The following is a 19,675-nucleotide window of genomic DNA, read 5'->3' as shown; positions in this document are numbered from 1 at the left end:
GACTCCTTGTGTTTCAAAGTTCTGAAATGTTCCTCAAAAAACTCTGAGAATTTAATCACTTTGGTCAATTAATTACGGTTGATGTAAAAGAATGTTCACTGGAGTTCCCGTATGTGAAGTGATAAACACTGTCCGTGAATGTTACCAGAATGATTCGAATTCCCTTTTTACTTGAATATCAACACTGTAATAAAATTATTTCTCGTTGTTACCAAATCTTCCACTTCCCAGTCTGAAGGTACGAATTATATTCAAACTGAAGGTCTAAGTATGAAGAACTCTGTAGCTGTAGTAGTTGTCAACATATTTATGACAAGAACTGAAGACACTTTATACACCAACTCTTTGTTATCGATATGATGATGACATTACATAACCTTCGATAACCTTAACACTTATTCACGTGTTTTATCACATCTAAACCAGATACTTCCAAACCTAAAATTCACGGGAGAAAAACAAGTTGATAACAAATTGTCATTTCTAAACGTTATTCTTAAAAAGACAAACACAGGCTTTCAAACTTCCATATTTCGTAAGAACACTTTCAGTGGACTTTATGTTCCTGGAAATTTCCTTCATAACCACTGCCAACAATTAGGTTTATTGCAATCAATTGTTGTAAAAAATCTTAACTTTCAGTTTTGTGTACAAAACGACTTTTCTCTCACCACTTCCGGTATGGCCAGAAGGTTAAGGTACTCGACTCTTAATCCGAAGGTCGCGCGTTCGAAACCCCGTCGCACCAAACATGCTCGCCCTTTCAGCCGTGAGGGCATTATAACGTGACGGTAAATCCCACTATTCATTGGTAAAAGAGTAGTTCAAGAGTTGGCGGTGGGTGGTGATGACTAGCTACCTTCCCTTTAGTCTTACACTGCTAAATTAGGGACGGCTAGCGCAGATAGCCCTCGTGTAGCTTTGCGCGAAATTCAAGAACACCACCACCAACAACCGTAGGCACCTTCGAAAATATTTTAAAATAGGGGGTAGAGCATGTAAGTGTGGGGGGTGTTTACCGTGTGGACCAATGAAGTAAAAGAATATTTATTATGTTAATTAAATTACGTTAGTCTCAGTTCTCGTGTCCAACTTAATGACTTATGTGTGGTGTTCATAAAAAAGCCACATCTGGCTATCTGCCGTACCCACTGAGGTGAATCGAAACCCTGATTTTAGATTTATAAATACGTAGGTTTACCGCTGTCATAGCTGACGATTCTACCTAATGATGTCAAGTTAACCTAACGAAATTTTGTGAATGAAATGAACAATAGTTTTACTATCTATAAAACCTGTTTTAAAACACGTCTTAACATTTCATTGTATCAATTGTTTATAATTTCTCTTAAGCTCTTAGCAAAGTGTCTGGTCCACCACCATCACTAACTATAGGCCTAACTGTCAATTTCTAGCCGTTTGTATTGAGATGTAGTGAAACAGTATAATAGTTATAAAGTATTGACTGTTTTAAATTTTTGTTTAAAAAAATGAAAATTCATCCGTGTTCGTTTTTCGCTGTTCACTTATTTTTATTTTTCTTCCACATATAGTAACAACCTTTTTTCGCTATCTTCTGCTTTCAGTGACGGAGATTATGTAATATTTTAATCGCCTAGCGGTTAAAGTCGTTCATATTTAAACTTTAGGACTATTCATTGAGTTTTGGGCGCCTGTATTGAAGAGGTTAATAAGATTAATAAATATCTATTCACGTAAGAAACATTTCAGACAAAACCTCTAATGCTTTGAGTAATATCACTGTTTTATTAGCTCCATATTTCGGTCCTGTGTGTTAGGTGATTGTGAATTGGCTAGAGAAAATTGAAGTCATCTTAAACCAGAACGAAAACGTTTATGATCGCAAGTCTGAAGAATGTGTGTTCCGTTCTAATAATATGATTTTAGTTGTGTTAACCACTGTAAAACATTCACTCAAAGCTAGGTGCCAGGGTTCCTTTGAGGTTAATTGAAAAGTCAATGAGACGGGCTTTGTTTTACAAAACACCTGATCGTTGAAAGGCTACCTATCTATGAGTGTTTTTCTCATGCTGATGGCAATCTCTTTGACTCAACACCCATAGATTTAACAATATTGGAGATGAATGCAACATGAAACTCGGTAATTCTGATGCGTGTTTGTTTTTGTTTGTTTTTGAATTTCGCACAAAGTTACTCGAGGGCTACCTGTGCTAGCCGTCCCTAATTTAGCAGTGTAAGACTAGAGGAGAGTCAGCTAGTCATCACCACCCACCGCTATTCTTTTACCAACAAATAGTGGGATTGACCGTCACATTATAACGAGCATGATTGGTGCAACCGGGATATTAATTCTGATATTTTGGCCAATCTGGATTCAAACCATGATCATTTTGTTCTTAAAGAGAAAAACCAACTTGGTAGCTTAGTGAGTGAATATAAATTTGTATTTCTCGACTTCCCATATCAAACAAGTATCGTTGTTTGTGATATACAGGGGCTGGACAAAAAAAGAAAGTGCCCACTCTTGAAAGTGTTGTTAAATTTTATATCTTGCATTATATAAGAAAAAAATGAAACTAATACGTGAACTTTTCACGGGTTTAGTTATATGTTAACATAATATATATGCCTACAAGTGGCATAGCTTTACGTTTGAGAACATACAAGGCTAAAAGCAGGTAGAGCATAGACAAACAATTGTGTTGTTTTGTGTGTACCTGATGCAGGGTTTGACATCCTTTTATTCCAAATACCATATTTAGTTGGATGTAAAATAGAACCCCTGACCCTCACATTAGACGTCAAGAGCACTGATCGCCTGTCCAAATGTAGCTAGAGTTGATTGATTGGTTGTTATTAAACGTGAAACGACACAGTGGTCTCTGTGTTTTCTCCACCACAGTTATTAAAATCTTATATTGGACTCGTAAGACTTTAGATTTATCGCTGGTTTACTGTGAGCTATAGTCTGAAAGTTATTTATACAATTAGTACTATTAAAATTTTCAACTCTATCATTATTATTCACACGTATTAGTTTCATTATATTTGTTTTTACTCATATCTCTATCAAAAATTAAACTATACTTTTCCGAGATATAATTTGAAAATAATTATGAATTTTTGCAGAAAATACGTAAAACAAAACTATAGCGCAACACTGAGTGTTTTGAATCATGCCTTAGAATAGGGTAACACACGTCACATTCCCCGGTCTACAGACTTGTAACGCTAGCGTCCGGGGTTTTATTCCATACAACAAATAGCCTAACTTAACTTTATTATAACACATAAATATGACACGTTAAGCCTTGAGAGCCATGTATAATTAAGCCTTGTAATGAAGTTTTATTGAATAATGATGAATAAATTAAAATAATATTAAACACAAGACAATGGTTTTGTTTGTCTTGAATCGCAGAGTTATATAATAATTATATAATAGGCTGTTTGTGATGTGCCCTCCGAGGGTGTCGAGCCCTAGTTTTCTAGGATTGTAAGCACGTATGGAATCACATTGTTGAGCCATCAAGGAAACATAATAATTTGTATAATATATTCTGCTGTTTGTACTAGGTAGCAATATAATAATAAAATATTAAATTATTATTTATTGTAGCTACGAATGAGAAAAGGTTCTGGTTTCAATTAATATAGAGATAATTTAATCTCCTGACAGTGAGTAACAGTAATTTGACATTTTTCTGTATTTTCGTTATATGTTTTTTTACTTTGAGTATGAAACATGAATAATTTGGTAAGTATACACATTGTATTACTATATTGTCATTAGTGCATAGTACGTGTACTTTTATAACATAAGGTTTCATTTTCTGTAGTGCATAATAAAATATTAATATTCTATTAATAAGTGAAATAATGAAGTATTTGTTTTTTGAAAATAAAATTCAATTTTTTAAAAACCGAACCTAAATAAATTGATTTTATAAATATAGCAGTTTCCAGTTTTATTTATTTATCCGACATTAATCATGGGGCAACACAATGATTCGTTTATTTATCTGACATTAACCACACAGCTTCGCAATGAATTTTCTCTGCTTCATAGACTATAAACATAAATTTTAATCAGTTTAAAATAGTTTTTTAATTTTAATGAATCAAATAAGAATGTTCTATATTTATACATCTTTTACTTTAACTTACGATCTTTCTTTTTAATCAGAGTATTATTATGTTTGTACGAATATCAAGATAAAAACAAATATCGCTTCTGTTGCGTGTCTGTCTTGTCTCTTTTCTGTCCTATTGCTGTTCCTTTATTGGCTATTCTAAAAGCTTATTGGTTGAGGTATTTTAATGTACCATTGTAACTGTTTCAACCGGAAACTATTTGAAGAGATTCTGCCTTACATATAAAGACATCTCTAGCTGTCATATCGAAAAGTATATTCTACAAACAAAAACAGGTATTTTAACAAAGAATAGAAAAAAAATTACGTTCATATCTTAAAAGCTGAATGTTATTTGAAGTCTTCAAGTGGCAGACATTCCTTTTATGATTGTATTTTTTAAAATATACAGTTTTAGTTTCAGGATGGAAACAAAATATAAATAATGGTTTAATGACATTCAATATATGATATTATTCAATAATAATGGCATTATTAAATAAAGATCTCTTACAAAACTAAAGATCGTAAGTCGAAAAATTTCAGTATATAGCTGGAAGAGATTACTGGACTGTTTCAAGCATGCTCTTAAAAAAGGAACATTCTTGTGTTAATTATAAAGAACAGATCAACTAATATCTTTAGATCATTTTAAGACGATTCCCAAGAGATCAAAAAGAAAATCATTAACAGGAGAAACCAAATCCCGGTCGCACCAAGAATGTTCGCCCTTTCAACCGTGGGGGTTATAATGTGACGGTCAATCCTACAGTTCGTTGGTAAAAGAGTAGCCCAAGAGTTGGCGGTGGGTGGTGATGACTAGCTGCCTTCCCTCTAGTCTTACGCTGCAGAATTAGGGACGGTCAAAACAAACGAACAGAATATCATTGCATGGATAAGTAGAGATGGGGTTACTAGTGTGTGAATTGTTAAGCATTGGATATCTCTGCATAAACTATTAATTACTGAGAGATTAATTGCTCTTACTTTGTTCATAATACAATTGAGAGCCAATGATTGTATGATAAAGTAATCATAATTATTAATCTTATATTTATTATTATTATAAATAGTTATTTTACATAGCTCATTTTTTTTTCTCATTTTGTAAAATTAATTTCTTCTGGGATATTTTGTTTAAAACTAATTTGTCAAAATTTTCCAACAGATGGGGACACTATCGTAACAAGTTGCAACATTATGAAAGATGGTAGACTAGTATTTAATTAATATTTATTATATAAAGTGATTAATCTAAACTGTACAGTGATAAATGTATCGCTATATATATATATGTTTTGATGGTTCAATTATTATTACCCATAATGTTATAAGGTATTCTAAAGAACTTCTGAGTTTGTTATTTTTATTGTTAACTATATAACTTTTGTCACCAGTTAACAGTTTCAAGATAAATATAGTTAAAACCGCACAAGCAACGAAAACAATTTATTTATTTTTAAATAGTATCAGGATACGTTGTACCTCTAACTAGTTTCAACACATGTTGTTTAATATACAGAACTGAATATTTGATGAAGCTGATTCAGGAGTTGATATAAATGTTGTTTATCAAATCAACGGTTACAATAACAGTGTAGTCATATCTGTTTACATTCAAAGTTGTAATGAAATCTCCAAAAGTATAAACACGTGTAGCAACTGAGAATCAATGACGTAATGAATCTATTGGTAAAGTCCCCCAATGGGACAGCGGTATGTCTCCAGACTCACACCGCTAAAATCCGGGTTTCGTTACACGTGGTGGGCAGACCACCGACAGCCCATTGTGTAGCTGTCAGCTGAGGGAGTTTGTAAAAAAGTGGTTGTCGGACACATGTCTTAAGAAGTCATGTTCCTGTGTCGTATTAATAGTTTATTTGTTTGTAATTGAGCACAAAACTACACAATGGGATATCTGTTGTCTACCCTTCCCACGTGTTTCGAAACCCTGTTATAAGCACTGTGAGTCCACAGATATACCGCTGTGCCACTGGGGACGCTGTACTAAACGTTTTATTACATCATTACCTTTCTGTTACAACCACGTGCTCATAGGTTGGAAATTTCGTTAAAACTTCGAACGTTTGTTTGTCTGTTTTTGAATTTCGCGCAAAGCTACTCGAGGGCTATCTGCGCTAGCCGTTATCTAATTTAAGTGTGTAAGACTAGAGGGAAGGCAACTAATCATCACCACCCACCGCCAACTTTTGGGCTACTCTTTATCGAAGAATAGTGGGATTGACCGTTACATTATAACGCCCACTCGGCTGAAAGAGCGAGCATGTTTGTGTGACGGGGATTCGGACCCGCGACCCTCGAATAACGAGTCGAGTACTTTAATCACCTGACCATGCCCAGCCACTTTGAATGTACCACTGTAAACATACGTGGCACGATTCTTATTACCGATTATTTGATAAACAACATTTTTTTATACTCCTGAATCAGCTCCATCAAATACTCAGTTCTGTATATTAAACAACATGTGTTGAAACTAGTTAGAAGTACAACGTATCTTGAAACTATTTAAAAATAAATAAAAGAAAATTAGCTGTTGCTCAAATTATTATTTAATTTTCATATTTTTCTTGTTTATGCAGTTTTAACTATATTTATCTTGAAACCATTAACTGGTAACACAAGGTACATAGTTAACAATATAAATAACAAACTCAAAAGTTCTTTAGAATACCTTAAAATATAATGGGTAGTAATAATTAAACCATGAAAACATGTATATACAGCGATACATTTATCACTGTACAGTTTAGATTAATCACTTTATATAATAAATATTAATTAAATACTAGTCCACCATCTTCCGGAATGTTGCAGCTTGTTACGATAGTGTCCCCATCTCTTGGAAACTTTTGACAAATTAGTTTTAAACAAAATATCCCAGAAGAAATTAATTTTACAAAATAAGAAAAAAAAGTTAGCTATGTAAAATAACTGTTTATAATAATAATAAATATAAGATTAATTATTATGATTACTCTAGCACACAATCATTGGCTCTCAGTTGTATTATATTTAAATATTAACTGATGTATCTTTGAACTACTTAAGAGCAATTACAGAGAGTGCATAACGCGTCACCTATGTAGCAAATAAGTAAGTTAAATCGTTTCGCTTTTCATCCCACTCACATCCTGAACACATTTTCTTAACGTCCCGTACAACCACAGTAATTATTCCTTCACAATTTTCTCTCAAACGTTCCTTGGAAACTTCATAAAACCACTTCCTTAGTGGCTCAAAAACATTCTTAATAATTCCCAAAACACTGTCTCTTTTGTTGAGTTGACATATAAATTTTCTTTGATAACATATACATTTTTTAAATATTCTGTGTGTGAAATAATGGGCAAAACACAAATAGCTCAATGTGAAGCTTTGTGTTCAAATAACAAAAATAACTTCTTTCTCAATAATTCGTATAAAAACTCTGTAAGTTTTGTTCTTTAAATCCTCACGGTAACTTAACTTTGACTGTTCCCTAATATTTTGTATTCTGGAAAAAGTTCCCAATAAACTATCTTCTTACTTATACTCCTAAAATGTGATATATCCTGGAAAATTCTCTATAAATTCCTTAATTTACAATTTCAAAGTAGATTATCTCCGTAAAATCCACCATGAAATTCTCTAAAATAAATCTTGTTTCTTTTTATTAACAGTTTTCTTGTTTTTCCGGTTTTTTTACAATTTCCTCTTAAGTTTCTCTCGTTAATGATTTTCTTTTTGATCTCTTAGGAATCGTCTTAAAATGATCTAAAGATATTACTTGATCTGTTCTTTATAATTAACACAAGAATGTTCCTTTCTTAAGAGCATGCTTAAAACAGTCCAGTGATCTCTTCCAGCTATATACCGAAATGTTTCGACTTACGATCTTTAGTTTTATAAGAGTTCTTTATTTAATAATGTCATTATTATTGAATAATATCATATATTGAATGTTATTAAACCATTATTTATATTTTGTTTCCATCCTGAAACTAAAACTGTATATTTCAAAAAATACAATCATAAAAGAAATGTCTGCCATTTGAAGACTTCCAGTAACATTCAGCTTTTAAGATATGAATGTATATTTTTTTCTATGCTTTGTTAAAATACCTGTTTTTGTTTGTAGAATATACTTTTAGATATGACAGCTAGAGACGTCTTTATATGTAAGGCAGAATATCTTCAAATAGTTTCCGGCTGAAACAGTTGCAATGGTACATTAAAATACCTCAACCAATAAGCTTTTAGAATAGCCAATAAAGGAACAGCAATAGGACAGAAAAGAGACAAGACAGACACGCAACAGAAGCGATATTTGTTTTTATCTTGATATTCGTACAAACATAATAATACTCTGATTACCAAAGAAAGATCGTAAGTTAAAGTAAAAGATGTATAAATATAGAACATTCTTATTTGATTCATTAAAATTAAAAACTATTTTAAACTGATTAAAATTTATGTTTATAGTCTATGAAGCACAGAAAATTAATTGCGTAGCTTTGTGGTTAATGTCAGATAAATAAACGAATCATTGTGTTGCCCTATCGTTAATGTCAGATAAATAAATAAAACTGGAAACTTCTATATTTATAAAATATTTTTATTTAGGTTCGGTTTTAAAAATTGAATTTTATTTTCAAAAAAACAAATACTTCATTATTTCACTTATTAATAGAATATTAATATTTTATTATGCACTACAGAAAATGAAACCTTATGTTATAAAAGTACACGTACTATGCACTCATGACAATATAGTAATACAATGTGTATACTTACCAAATTATTCATGTTTCATACTCAAAGCAAAAATAAACATATAACGAAAATACAGAAAAATGTCAAATTACTGTTACTCACTGTCAGGAGATTAAATTATCTCTATATTAATTGAAACCAGAACCTTTCTCATTCGTAGCTACAATAAATAATAATTTAATATTTTATTATTATATTGCTACCTAGTACAAACAGCAGAATATATTATACAAACTATTATGTTTCCTTGATGGCTCAACAATGTGATTCCATACGTGCTTACAATCCTAGAAAACTAGGGCTCGACATCCTCGGAGGGCACATCACAAACAGCCTATTATATAACTATTATATAACTCTGCGCTTCAAGACAAACAAAACCATTGTCTTGTGTTTAATATTATTTTAATTTATTCATCATGATTCAATAAAACTTCATTACAAGGCTTAATTATACATGACTCTCAAGGCTTAACGTGTCATATTTATGTGTTATAGTAAAGTTAAATTAGGCTATTTGTTGTATGGAATAAAACCCCGGACGTTAGCGTTACAAGCTGTAGACCGGGAAATGTGTCGTGTTTTACCCTATTCTAACGCATGATTCAAAACACTCAGTCTTGCGCCATAGTTTTGTTTTACGTATTTTCTGCAAAAATTCATAATTATTTTAAAATAATATTTCGGAAAAGTATAGTTTAATTTTTGATAAAGATATGAGTAAAAAACAAATATGAATTTTGTTTTGTATTTAACGCCTAATAAAACTAATACGTGTAAGGAATAATATTAGAGTTGAAAATTTTAATAGTATTAATTGTATAAATAACTCTCAGACTATAGCTAACGGTGAACCAGCGATAAGTCTGAAGTCTTACAAGTCCAATATAGGTTTTTATTTAAAATTATTATGACAATGAATACGTAACTAACCATGAAAAGTTCACGTATTGGTTTTACATTATTTTTTGTTATCTAATTAAAGAAATCAATAATTTGTCAATATTTTCTTTTTTACAGCTTCTGTACATCACAAACAACAATATTTGTTTGATTAGGAACGTCTAGAAATACACACTTATATACAATCAATGAACTAGAAACTTCGTTTTTCGATTCAAGAGCAAAATGATCACGGTTTAAATCCAGATTGGACAAAATATTAGAATTACTCACTTTAATCTTCGCTCAAAATAAAGCTATCGTCGTGCAATTTAAAATTATAATTTGCTAAAGTTACTACCTACTTGTCACAACAGTTTCTAATTTATGTAAAATGGAATAATAAAAAAAGTGCATGTGTTTCATTTAACTTACAAGAAAAACGTTCTTAAACAATTCCTACAAGTGAAGATAATTACGGCTGTCTTTCTCTGTCCCAGAAAGAAAAATGGATTTCACTTTGATTGTATTAATGGTTTCTCTTAATAAAGTATGGCCCGGCATGGCCTAGCGCGTAAGGCGTGCGAATCGTAATCTGAGGGTCGCGGGTTCGCGCCAAACATGCTCTCCCTCCCAGCCGTGGGGGTGTATAATGTGACGGTCAATCCCACTATTCGTTGGTAAAAGAGTAGCCCAAGAGTTGGCGGTGGGTGGTGATGACTAGCTGCCTTCCCTCTAGTCTTACACTGCTAAATTAGGGACGGCTAACACAGATAGCCCTCGAGTAGCTTTGTGCGAAATTCCCAAACAAACAAACAAACTTTATAAATGCCCTTGGGGTTCTTGAAAACGGATGAACGTCTCTGGCTATTATATTAGGCAGTGTTTACAGTATTTGTTTGTTCTTGCGGAGTTTCCTCTCTCTAGTGGACTCATCTAAAAATGGAGACTGTGTCTTACTCACTAGATCCGATAAACTCGAACATTAAATCTTAGACCCCTCGTATGACAGTTTTAATCATCTTTCATTATTAGATTAACTTAGATAATTAGTAATTAGATAATTACTAATCTTCCATGTTGTTGTTGGTTTTGTTTTATTTTGGAATTTTTTACTAATAGTCACACAAAGATTACATAACTACTCTCAATATTGAGATTACAAACTAGAGTGAAGCCACGTAATAAACATCACCCATAATCAACTATTCCGCTACTTTAATCGAATAGTAGGATTTAATCGTCCTCAAATATTGTTTATTCTCGATTCCAAAGTGCAAATTGAGTTTATCCGATAGCGGATAACATGTTGAATTCTGAGATTCACGGTCCATTTATGCTAATCGCTTGACCACGTCCAGCTCTTCTTTGTTTCGAAAATGTCGGTTCATACAGAAAAGTGGCTGTATGTGTGTGTTTTTTTTATAAAAGCAAAGCCACAAGGGTTATCTGCTGTGTCAACCGAGGGGAATCGAACCCGTGATTTCAGTGTTGTAAGAACGTAGACTTACCGCTGTCCCAGTGGGGAGTATTGTTGATGCATTAATAACACTCAGTTAGTCGCCTGTGTCTATTTGTTGTTTTTTACTTTGTGTTTTGTAAAATGGGTAGGTGTTATTGGTGTGTAAAGTTTCTAATTGTTAATATTCCAACTTTTATCTACGTCTTTATAAGAACACAGGTTTTTTTTATTGGTTAATTAAACTCTACTAAAGAAGGAACGCTGCTAAGTTTGGTTATACGTCCCCACGTGGATCTGGGAAGTACAACTAAAGAGCTCTTTTCGGACCACAAATAAACATCAGTAACGTAAGCGGCCACATCTACAAGTAGATTAATGGCTAAACCGATGTCTTTGCCACAAGGCTAATGTAGCCAAACCACGTGAACGGTTATCAATACATTTTATCACGCTACAAAAACCTGCCCTCCATGACCAAGTGGTTAGTTTTCTCGCGAAAAGACCACTCTAGCCGTTCAAATCTTCAGACTCTCCTAGGATAAATAAGGATTTATCTTTCCACTAAATCAATGCTTTCCTTATAAAATATAAACCCAACATCCTTCGACTACATTAAGAAAAGGCTCCAATCCAGTATAACGTATAAATTCTGATTCCCGGATTCAGGAGGACAACGCTACTGATGCCGGATTCAGGAGGACAACTCTACTGATGCCGGATTCAGGAGGACAACGCTGCTGATGCAGGATTCTGGAGGAAAACGCTGCTGATGGATATCTGAGGTACACAGATATGATATTTCTCTTCACTCCACTCACAGAATGATATTTGGTATAAGTACTGTATGAAAAAAAATAGTGGGAGTTGAGGTTGTACTGAAAAGGCCTTCAAGTAAAACTCGGAAAACCACAGACGACTTGACAGTGTGATTCTCTTCAAAACTAACGTTTAATACACTTAATTTCACGATGCTTACTTAAATAACTGGTTGATGGGTAAAGTACTCTTGTTGAAAGAAAATGAGAATGCATAACATTACACGTTACAGAAGTAATGGAGACAACTGGATCCACCATGATTCGCGAGTTGAAGTTAACTAGAAGTTGTGGAGACAGTTGGATGCACCATGATTCGCGAGTTGAAGTTAACCAGAAGTAGTGGAGACAGCTGGATGCAGCATGATTCGCGAGTTGAAGTTAACGTGTGAAACTTTCAGTGGGATTTACTAAAAGACAGAACTCCAGCAGTTGGTGTAGGAACACATTAATAAATACGGTGCACCAACCAGTACCCTGATCACTGAAATTCTAATCAAGATAACCCTGGCGGAATGCAAATTTACTAATATTAAGTAATACTAAAAATAAAAGTAAAATAATTTAGTTTGCAAAACATTCTGACATTTAATTAAAATATACTAATGTATTAAAGATAATACATTTGGAACACACTGCTGTCCAAAATGGGCCCGGCATTGCCAGGTGGGTTAAGGCGTTCGATTCGTAATTCGAGGGTCCCGGGTTCGAATCCCGGTCGTACCAAACATGCTCGCCCTTTTAGCCGGGGGGCGTTATAATGTTGGTAAAAGAGTAGCCTAAGAGTTGGCGGTGGGTGGTGATGACTAGCTGCCTTCCCTCTAGTCTTACACTGCTAAATTAGGGTCGGCTAGCAGAGATAGCCCTCGAGTAGCTTTATGCGAAATTCAAAACAAACAAACTGTCCAAAATGAGCTGTGTAGGTTGGAAGCTCGCCTTTCACCACAGCTACTTAAGAAAAATATTTGTTTTGTGTGAATTGTAGCTAGTTCCTTTTAGACAGGTGAGGATACCTTACATAATAGCTTTCCATCTGAGAGACGTATAGATATGTAGTATGTTGTAAATAAAGATATAAAGTGTTCATGATACTATTTGAGTTTCATATTTAGTGGTCAGTTGGTAATGAATATTCTTTGTATATTATTGGTAATGTACTCCTGATTAACCGAAACAAATTAACAAAAAGTTAATTCGTAAGGAAGTAAAACTATAAACAAAACAACCGTCACTTGTTTCTGTACCTCGTTCTTTCTACACTCTTTGTCTTTCTGACAAATGCCTCCATTTTCGTATAAAAGGATCAGAAAGGCTTGCTGACTCTCCAAAGTCAGCCAAGAAGTTATATTCTGGTGAAAGTTGCAGCAAGTTGACTGGTTCTCTTTCACCACTCTCTGGATACGTAATCCTGTTGTTAGTGTAACCGCGTGTGTGGAGCCAGTAACTGATTGTATTATTCAAACAGCTGCAATAAGATATCAAGACTCGATTATTACAACAGAATTCTACTTTGGGTTGTCTTCCTTCATTGGTGGGCTTTGCTCTTTGAGAATAGGCAGTCTACCATTTCTTCATTTGGCCTTTGTATACAGACACAATCTGTTGCATAGGGTTGAATGATGTTGTTGAGTGTTTTGATGAACAACCCATCCTTCTATGGCTCAATACCACTCAATTGAATGATGATGTTGAGTGTTTTGATGAACAACCCATCCTTCTATGGCTCAATACCACTCAATTGAATGATGATGTTGAGTGTTTTGATGAACAACCCATCCTTCTATGGCTCAATATCACTCAATTGAATGATGATGTTGGGTGTTTTGATGAACAACCCATCCTTCTATGGCTCAATACTTGTAATCTTTCTTCAAATCACATAAGATTTCTGCACCCGTGTTTATGAATGGTTCGAAACCAGGTTATTCTGTTGATTCTATCATGATTTGTAATGACTTGTTGGTTACTAACAGGATTCCTTCTGCAGTTTCTGTATTCACTGCAGCGTCTTATGCCCCATTTCTTGCCTTGGATCACATAATAGCTAAGTAATACATTAATTGCACCATTTAAAGTATCTCTTTTAGCTCTCTACTGACATTGGAGTTGCTTAATATGAGTTATTACACTAATTTTTTCAATGTTACTAAACATTTAGTCCACTTTTGTCTGTCATCCATTTCTATCCATATTTTAAAAATACCTGACCATGATTTTGTTTACTGGAATTAACTTGCTGACACCACAGATAAGTTCATCTGTTCTAACATTGTCACAGCTGTGTCTGTCCCATACGTGGACTCTAGTCCTATAATCAAAGCACAGCTTCACACTAGGTGGCAGTAAATTTAAAGTGAACAAATTTGTAACAATTTTTCTGTTGTTTTTCGACCATCAAATCACCTTAAAGATTGGAAGGAGGAGTTATCTTGTCTAGGCTATGCACTGGTCATTGGAAGGAGAAAGTTATCTTGTCTTGGCTATGCACTGGTCATTGGAAGGAGGAAGTTATCTTGTCTTGGCTATTATGCACTGGTCATTGGAAGGAGGAAGTTATCTTGTCTAGGCTATTATGCACTGGTTATTGGAAGGAGAAAGTTATCTTGTCTTGGCTATGCACTGGTCATTGGAAGGAGGAAGTTATCTTGTCTTGGCTATTATGCACTGGTCATTGGAAGGAGGAAGTTATCTTGTCTTGGCTATTATGCACTGGTCATTGGAAGGAGGTAGTTATCTTGTCTAGGCTATTATGCACTGGTTATTGGAAGGAGAAAGTTATCTTGTCTTGTCTATGCACTGGTCATTGGAAGGAGGAAGTTATCTTGTGTTGGCTATTATGCACTGGTCATTGGAAGGAGGAAGTTATCTTGTCTAGGCTATTATGCACTGGTCATTGGAAGGAGAAAGTTATCTTGTCAAGGCTATGCACTGGTTATTGGAAGGAGGAAGTTATCTTGTCTAGGCTATTATGCACTGGTCATTGGAAGGAGGAAGTTATCTTGTCTTGGCTATGCACTGGTCATTGGAAGGAGGAAGTTATCTTGTCTAGGTTATATACTGGTCATTGCTTTTCTTTACTCATAATTATTTTATGTAAGACTGTTCCATCATTGTGTATCCTTTGTCTCATCGAGGTCTCAATTACCCAAATTTTACTTGCATGCTATCATTTTTAATGCTTGTAGACTGCACCTGGTAATGGCTGTGGAGTACGAATGGTTTTGCGTCTTTGCAGCCACCCCTGACAGATTACAGTGCTTCTTTTTGTAAGGTCTACCACATTGGCAAAATCCACTGGGTGTTTTTATTGGAGAGTGATCTTGGATCTGTAATCCGTATTTTGGATTCTGTTTTAGATTTTAGACTCTCAAGTATATCTTACAGCAAGTATTTAAAGTCAGTTACGTCACTTGTATGATAAAAATAAATAGGCTATTTTAGTAAGAATACATTATGTTCAGAGATGGTGGTGACAAATCTTTGTCACAGAGTTTCTGGCACTCTGGTACAATGTGCTCCTTCGTACAAAGCTGAGAGGCAATATAAAACTATACTATATATATATACAGCAGAATCTCAAAATAAATGATGATAGAATATACGAGTTCTATTTTTTTTCACTTTATGTATTTCATACGAACACAAAATATGTATATTTTTACTCTATAATACATCAGTGTGTGCCCACGGTGGTTAGTAGTTTATATAGTTCAACATTTAATCAACCTGGACTCCAAAAAACGAATTGTGAAGTTTATAAGGTAATTTTTTTTATTATACTGGATGTGTTATGTTGTCGTCAATGTTAAATAAAAGTTAAAATATTTTGAAAATTTCGGTTTATCTTTAATATCAATTATTCTAAAGGTGATGTTAATGATGTATTTGGTAATTCATGAAGTATATAAGGATAACTAACCCAAGTGTATTTATGTGTTCTTTTCAACAGCGGAACATTATTTGTTGTTGTTTGTAATCAAACACAAAGCTACACAAAGGGCTATCTGACTATTAGCGTTGTAAGTCCTCAGACATTCAGCTGTGCCACTGGAGGTGGAGTGCGGAACATTATTACGTTGTAAGTCCTCAGACATTAAGCTGTGTCATTGGAGGTGGAGTGCGGAACATCACTTCGTGCACGTGCTACAACTTTTGTTTTTCCTGTTTACCGAGGCAACATGTCTTTACCGCGTTTAATCGTAACCCCATTCACGCATATACAAAATTGTGCTTTTCTCTACCTTAAGACATTTGTTACGTTTATCAAAAGAATGTTTCCTATTATTATACAATAATAAGTCTTTTAGTATAGAGTTCCAGTTCTAGTTTCCGTTTCAAGCTCATCTCACATTTATGTGTCTCTGAAAATGGTAATTTGAATCGAAAGGATAAGAACAAGCCTAGTGTTTGGACCACGCAGGTTTTCTAGTCACCCCCAAAGATTTCTACTCAGGAGTGGGATTTTTGTTCAACCCATCACCTTCATAGAACTATACTCTCTCTGGTAACCTGCAAATCGAACAAACACTTTTTTCTGTCGACCTTAGGAGTATTGACCTGTTCATTTTAACTAAGAAAATACTTTTAACTTTAAAGAGGTCCACAAACTACACCATTCATCGTATCAGGTCTAGAACAACAAAATCTACCAGTTCACTTCATGAAAACAGTAACACCTCCCACAAACAACCACTGTTGAACATTTATTAATTAGTAGATTTGTTTCCATTTCAGAACCGAAGGAACAATCCTTCCAGACCTCCAGATCACCAAAACTAAACATCATTCCACTGTCAGCCAACATAACCAAATCAGATCTTACAGACAAGTTCATTCATAACACACTAACTAAGAAAAACTCGCAGACAAGATGACCTAGGCTGCAATATGACAGGTCAGCCACTTCAGCGCCTCCAATTTATCGACAGCTTTCTGTTACTCAGCCAAGAAATCCAGACACGTATCATCAAGACAGATGGAAGGATCCAGACCAACCCGATGACGACTCGTCATCCTACGCCCACTGGCCAGGGACTTCCTTCGACCCAAAAAGTCAGCCTTCACAAGATTTATTTTCGCTTTCAATGACGACATCAATTCCGACTTCGGTCACAACCAAGACTGTTCAAACTTAACCTCGACTCTTCATCCATCCAGTCTATTTGTTCGATCACGACCAAGACTGTCCAAACGTAACCTCGACTCTTCATCCATCCAGTCTATTTGTTCGATCACGACCAAGGCTCTTCATCCATCCAGTCTATTTGTTCGATCACGACCAAGACTGTTCAAACGTAACCTCGACTCTTCATCCATCCAGTCTATTTGTTCAATCACAACCAAGTCTGTCCAAAATTAACCTCGACTTTTTATCCATCCAGTCTATTTGAAAGCGTGATAAAAACAACGTTTGTGTATCTGATCATCTAATCACGCTTACCAATCCTTGTCTTTTTTATCTTCCATTACAAGATCTTACGGCCACTATCCTGGCTGTAAAAGTTGGTTTTCTCTAGCTACTACCCTCATACTTGTGTCAAAATGTCTTCTTGAACTTTGGATCCTTTTGTTCCAGCTCTAAAAATAGCCATTTCACTTACTGGTTCATATTGTTACTTCCAGTTATGAAGTATCAGTAATTGTTGATATCCATTATGATTTACTAGTTCACTTCAATTGTAAGGACCCGGCATGGCCAGGTGATTAAGGCACTTGACTCGTAATCTGAGGGTCTCGGGTTCAAATCCCTATCATACCAAACATGCTCACTCTTTCAGCCGTGGGGGGGTTATAATGTGATGGTCAATTCCACTATTCATTGGTAAAAGAGTAGTCGAAGAGTTGGCGGTGGGTGGTGATCACTAGCTGTCTTCCCTCTAACCTTACACTGCTAAATTATGGACGCCTAGCGCAGATAGCCCTCGTGTAGCCTTGCGCGAAATAAAAAAAACAATTCTGATTTTTCATTGAGTTGATAGAATCAGATTTCTTGTGATGATGTTTTCAAACACGAACCCGTTATTTAAATTTCACGACCTTACAATTACATTCAGGTTAATGATTAACTAGGGGCTGGTTACCTTCGTTTCATCCTTGGTCTACTTCGTCAGTATTGTCATTATCTTCTCAACCTCTCCTTCCTTCTCTCTTCATTCACTCTCCAGAGCACCTTGAGATATCTTCAGTAATGTTCGTGCCACACCCAATAACCAGATTACATAATCTACCAAACTCGGTTAAATAACACCATTTTCTGTTACCAAGCCTTTAATATTTTCATACATCCGACCTTTAACCCCCACACATTTCTCCCTTACTTTAAAGTTTAACTTAGGTTCGCGAGTAGTGGCTGTCTTTCAAGCGTTTTCAGGGCTTGCAAGTGTTTCAAACAATATAACTGCCAAGTTCTTGCAAAGTTTAATATAGACGGACAAGCATCAAACCGTTCTCTGCACTGACCTGATAAACGCCATATAATAAAACCTTATTCTGGCCAGCGCAAGTTCCTCAGACTTTCATTCACAGGTAATTAAATATTCTTCAGAAATGTGTGGCTGTTTTTAAATAAACTGGGTAACAAGGAAAACTGTTTTATAAATATACAAGGTTTCAACAAGAAGTCACTTGAAAAGTAATTCCTCATCATAAAATTTAAATGACAGTTGACCTGATTTATCATAGGGTCGGTACACTTTATATTTAGAGATGACCATGGTTATTGTTAGGCATAATACAAACATGTACGTTAAAAATAGCTTTACTTTAAAGGATGATTGCCACTCACTTTCAATTGTTTCTCAACCCACCAATAAGATGGTGATAAACCATGACTAAGATACCAAATATGGAAGTGATCAATTTGTTCATATTTCTTTTTGTTTTAAATCAAGAGAATTCTACAAGTATTTCACCAATAACGTCAGTTTAAACCCAAATTCACTCGGTGTGTTCCTTGGCAATGTACAATGTCATTGTGTAGTCGTAATAAATAGTAATAACTTAAAACAAGATAATTGTATTGTAAACAATACTTTCAGTACTACTTGAAATTATATTTTATGAAAAACCTTGTGTTCGTTTGAAAATCTTTTTAGAGCGGTTTGGTTTGTTTTGAATTTCGAGCAAAACTACACGAGGGCTATCTTAGCTAGCCGTCCCTAATTTAGCAGTGTAAGGCTAGAGGGAAGGCAGCTCGCCATCACCACCCAGCGCCAAGTCTTGGGCTACTCTTTACCAACCAAGAGTGGGATTGATTGTTACATTATAACGCCCCACGGTTGAAAGGGCGAACATACTTGGTGCGACGGGGATCGAACTCGCGATTCTCGGATCACGAGTCGAATACCTTAATTAACTGGCCAGGCCGGGTCAAGTTTAGAGTGAAACAAGAATTATCATTCAATAATAAACAAACATTAGGTGGCTGTAATGTTTAGAATATGCGATACAATTAGTGTCATGAGGTAGAAAATTCTTGAATTATACATGAATTACAGGAGTAAATAAAACTCGGTAGAAGTAGATAAAACTTTAGTCTACTGTGGTTATACTATTTCTTCTTTATATAATTTTTAACTTTAGTCTACTGTGGTTATACTATTTCTACTATATACTATACTATATAT

Source organism: Tachypleus tridentatus, chromosome 11 (assembly GCF_004210375.1).
Source record: "Tachypleus tridentatus isolate NWPU-2018 chromosome 11, ASM421037v1, whole genome shotgun sequence".
In the NCBI taxonomy this organism is placed as follows: domain Eukaryota; kingdom Metazoa; phylum Arthropoda; class Merostomata; order Xiphosura; family Limulidae; genus Tachypleus; species Tachypleus tridentatus.
The sequence above is the reverse complement of the archived record's forward strand: the minus strand, read 5'-3'. Positions refer to the sequence as shown.